We start from the raw sequence: 5,662 nt of genomic DNA, 5'->3' as shown, positions 1-5,662 counted from the left end.
AAAAATTTCGTGTCAAAGTGTTGGATGACACGAAGAAAACTTGTGATTCAAGAATAACTGCAGTCTTTCAAGTGACTAATATTTCATCTGGAAACAACTTACATCCTTGAGAGTCTAAAAATAGATACTATGGCATTTTGGATGATATACTTGAGTGTGACTTTAGTTCCTTCAAATTAGTATTCTTCATTGTCAAATGGTACAGGCTACGACTTAATCCAAATGATCCTGATAGAACTGTTATTGAATATGATAATGGATTTACAATGGTTAATACAAGGTCGTTTGAGCCAGTTGGGGATGAGCCCTATGTTCTTCCAAGCCAATGTAAGCAGGTATTTTACTCAGAGGTTCCACATAAACTGGGTTGGTGATTTGTTGTTAGACATGAACCGAGAGGAAGGCCAATAAAGTATAATGTGATGGAAGAAGAAGATACCGAAGAAGTAGAAGATGACGTAGATGGTGATCACGATCGACAGTTATTAGATGATGTTCCTGACGCAAATGTTCATGAAGAAGAAGAAGAAGATGATGATGATGATGATGCTGCTATTGATGATGATGATGAAGATGATGTTGATGTTGATGATTACAATGACGACGACGACGACGACGACGAAGATGATGGCGAGGATGATGATGATGATGACGATGATGATGATGACAAGGATGATGATGATTATGATGATTATGATGACGATGATCATGATGAGGATGATGATGATGAAATTTAGAGGTATGCCATCAATCCTTAATCTATTTAATATTCATTTCTTGATAGAAATATATTTGTCTTTTATGGTTACATAGTTTATTTATTATCTATTTAAAAGCTACAAGTTTCAACTACAAATAGAATACTGCTAATCTAAATTAACTATTAATCTAAATCAATTAAATAAAACTATTTAAAATACATATTGATGCGTGAATGTATTGAGCCTTATTTTCTTTCAGGTCAAAAGCATTTGTAAGTGTTTAGTTTAGAAAAGGGAATTCATTAAATATCTACAAAAGGGAGTTGTACCTAGAATAAAATTCATAGGGAAAACATACTATAAGTGCTTACCCAATTTTTTGGTTAATAATTTTGCCTCTATAGGTGATGCAGAGACCCTAGGTGGACTTGCAATCATTCATAACAAGAGGGACTTCCATAGTGTTCTCACAACACCAACCAAGCATCTTCATAAGATCCCTTTCCTTGATCCAAGCCAACTCCATAACCTATCAGAGTGCACACCAAATCCTTATGCCACCTTAGGTTCTACATCTTTCAAATAATCCCATGAATGTCCCTCAATCCATCCAATGGATTCATCCAAGCAATCTAATCAACAAACTATCAAATGCTCACAATGCCTCAATAGGTGCCAAACTTGACTTTACCTTACTAGGTGTTTCCTCCACCTCCACACACATCAAACAACTTCAAATAGCATTTCCCCAAGGTGACTAAGCCCTCAACTCATTAGCTGATACAGAAACCCAGTTTTAGCCCTTCACTAGGCCTACTTCCCTAGTAGGCTTATAATGTGAGCCTGATTTAAGTGTTATATTGCGTACCTTTTAATGTTTTTAATTTTTATGTGATGCTTATGATGGATGTGATTATGATTATGATGTGATTATGCTCACGATAATTGAATTACATTTGCAGGAAACTGAACCCCTTTCAAGAGAATCTTGCACAGTCTCATGGATCAACAGGTATAAGTCAATACTCCTTATAGACAATCTATTTAATACACTTATCAATAGTAAGATTAATGTCTTCTAAGATCTCTCCCATTTGTAGGTACCATTGAATAGGTATTTGTCAGAAGTGTCTTCCTCGAGTGAGGGAAATATAAGAATAGAAGAGGAAAGTGAGACATGCAGTTTATCTAGAACAAGGAGATTAACTAGAGGTCAAAGGACTAGAAGGAAATTCAATAAATGCATGAAATTTTTCCTTGCTCAAGGGGGGTCATGTTATTATGATGATGAGACGAAAGGCAACATCAAGGTGCCCTTGAGGTACCAACATCTATAGAAACATTGGGTACCTAAGGAACTTCCTCCAATAAACACTGATTTTTGTGTTAACGAGAGGATATATCACATAGCACCATCATCATTACATGGTTTGGGCCTATTTTCTATGGACGGCATAAAGGTGTCTTACAACAAAGTTTCTAAATTGATGGAGTATGTTGGACCATGTTATGATTACAAAAGTTGGATGCATATTGTTCAATATAAAAAAAGTATGCGTAGGTATGCCCTCTTGGAAAATTATATACAACAGAAAGATAATAATCAAAGTAAAAGTGTGGCTATATACATTGATGGAAGGCCAAAAGCAACAGGGAATATTGCGGGTTTTATAAATAGTACATGACCTGAGTCAACTATAAAGCAACCCAATTGCATATTTGAGGCCCGTGAGGGAAATCGTGTATTCATCTGTGCAATAAAATCAATACGTGTAGGGGAAGAGCTTCTTATTGATTACAATTTGAACCGCATAGATACAAATGAGGCTACTATCATGGGGGTGGTGCATACTATTAAACCAACTTCTAATCAATGACTCCAACATACCATTTAGTCAATAAAATTTTGGCTAACATTTTTATACTTGATCTTTGACACAGGGGCACAATATGGAGCAACTGCCCGGAGGGGATGCTGGCGATGTTCCCGGCTCATCTACACATGAGCAGGTAAAATGCATTGTAATTGTGCAAACTAGATATAAGCAAAATGTTATTTTTTTAATGTTATTTTCTTCATTGTTTTGGAGTAATTTTGATAATACTAATACTATTGTTGTCACAAAGGGCTAGTGGTCAGAGGGAGGGAAAGGAACTTGCAGTCCCTGATTAGTAGCCCCCCCTAAGGAGGACCCTTTCTATATTGATTTAGCAGAGACCGATGACCCGATCGGTTCAATTAAAAAGGTGCTAAAGAAAATTGACAGAGAAATTATACATTTGGCAACCATAAAGCCTACTACTCAGGAAATAAAAGATAGGGGATCTGAATTGTTGCACACCTCTAAAACCTTAAAAGTAAGTATTAATGAAATTTTTAATTATAACAAGAGTTCAATAATGGTTTTTATGTTATGCTCTTTTATGGCATTAATTAAAATATGGATGCATTGTCTTTACAAAGTTTTTTGAGTTATTTCGAGCCCCATTCCCATGATGAGGGTGCTGCAAGTGGTTTAGGTAGATCATATATTCTATTCCCCACTTGTGTTTTCCACTGAATATATATTGTAATGATCATAATCATTGACAATACATGCTTGAACAATCCTTTTTTTTAATGCTCTAACAATCTTGTCCATGATAGTCTACACGTTCTATATTTATGCATGCTCTAACAATTTTATTCTTCAGCTTCAAATCAATTGTATCCTATGATGACACAACCTCCATCCAGGACAACCACAAATCTCTTTCCAACTGCTAAGTCGACAACATGCAGCTTACAGACATCAACTGTTGCACCATCTACTAGTACACAAATCCCTCTTTTTCTCTCTTATGACAGCAACAAATAGTTTTTTTTTTACAACTTTTTAGCATCAATTATCATTTGTTCTTTTATACTTTGTGACAAAGACTTATGAAAATTTTTGCAATAGGAGTTGTAGCATCATTTCCTGGATGTTCCTATGTTCCTAGTATGGGAACGGTGAAGGATGTCATATTGATCGTCAGCGACGATGAAGGCATTCCATTAAAAGTAGCCAAAGTTCCAGGTACTTTAAAGTTATTATTATTCTATAGTGATATAATAGTAATTTAGTTTTTGATCACTCTTCATTGACTAATGATCCCATGATTGTTTTGTAGGGAATGATTGTTTTTGGAGAAAACTTGGTGATGAGTATTTGCGAATATTCGGACCCACCCTGCGTACTTGGTGGAACATCATATCCTAACTAAAACCCCAAACCACTATTTTGATTTCATATCATTGCTAGAATAGTTTTCCTTTTCATACATTTCTTGAACTATATTAAAGGTAGCTTCACTTCATTTATGAGTCTAACATGTTTTTTTTAACTTAAAAGGTGGAATAACCAAGACAACCGTTGAAGGATGATCTTATAGAGAGCATGACCCAACTCTTTGGACCTCGTGCATTCGAGAGAAACAAGCTCCTTGAAAAAGCTAGTTTATGTTTGAAGTATATTAGGGATCAGTGTAGAAAAAATTTATGGGATAACCCCAGGTATGAACGTCTGCCCTATGTTCCTGAGGTTGAGTGGTAGGCTTTGATTTTGGATGGAAAGTATAAAGCTGACAAGAAAATTAATATTACACCAGTAGAGAGTACAACAAGGTATGTGATATTGTTGAGAATATAATTATGTACTCATTAACCTCTATATTTATACTATCTAACATATTTCAAACTTTTCATAGATTGCCTGACACATCAAAGGCAACACAGGCAAGACTAGAAAAGCACGGGACAAACAAGCTCGGCTCTGGTGGTTTTTCAAAACTTCAAGCACGAGTTGTAAGTATTAGTAAACAAAAAATTGTATCAAATTTTTTATATAATGTGATGGGAAATGCTAGGATAAACTAGCTTGTCTATGCTCCTGATCTTCAACTTGGATCTCAGTGTTCCTCCACACCAATATATGATACAGAGTAACATGCTTTGGAAGCACCAACAATTTCCTAGCACCTTGGAACAACTAAGAAATTCAAGTTATCACCCCAATCCTCTATTCTCCACAAGAACATTCAAGGCTTGATTCACCTTCAAACAAGGAACTAATCTGCTGTTACAACTGCTCCTTTAATTCATGGACCCAACTCACCACATAAGGCTGCATACTAGTTACTTCTCCCTTGTACCATTCAAGGCCTCATACACCCAACCTTGACACCAAGTGTTTTGGACAACTCCAACCCTCTAACATAAATGGAAACCAAAACAAACATCAACACAACCCAAAACAAATCAGGTCTAAGGAAAACTTGTTGTTACCAGTCACAGGGCAGATTGCAGCACTTGACCTTTATTCTACACACCGAACCAAGAGTGCAATGGGATCCTCTAGGACTCCCAAACACCAAAGACAGTTTAGAACAACTCCAACATGACCAAAATAAGGTGTAACAAGGGTTGGAAACCCTGCTAACTATTTACCATTTCCTTTTGATATTTTAACTACCCTCCATTGGTTGATGAAACAATGCAAGTAAAATTCACCATACCACACAAAAATGTAGGGCTCAGAGTTCAAGAGAGGCCTCACAGAAGAGGATAAGGGAATTGGCTTCCAACAAGGCTATAAAGCTGTGGCTGAATGGCTATGAGCTGAAATCAGTGTGGAAGGTTCTAATAATGATGCATATGAGCCACAGGTAAATAAGCTAAATGAAATTTATTTCAAATTGAATACTTTACCAATTAGTCTATTTGATGTTAAGTTCCAATATAAAGTGAGTATATTTGTTTTAAGCAAGCAATGATAACAATGCGTAGGATGTTGGAATGTAGCCTGACAATCCTTCTACACAATCTGTGGATGCTGAAGGTTCACATGATGTGCATCCCAGTGGTGGAAGTATACATTTGCTATTAAATTGTTTATATGTAATTGCAATTGGTGTTTGGATTAACATAACATTTTTTATAG

Source organism: Cupressus sempervirens, chromosome 2 (assembly GCF_028749045.1).
Source record: "Cupressus sempervirens isolate cs-2001-9-10 chromosome 2, ASM2874904v1, whole genome shotgun sequence".
In the NCBI taxonomy this organism is placed as follows: domain Eukaryota; kingdom Viridiplantae; phylum Streptophyta; class Pinopsida; order Cupressales; family Cupressaceae; genus Cupressus; species Cupressus sempervirens.
This window is presented reverse-complemented; position numbering follows the sequence as displayed.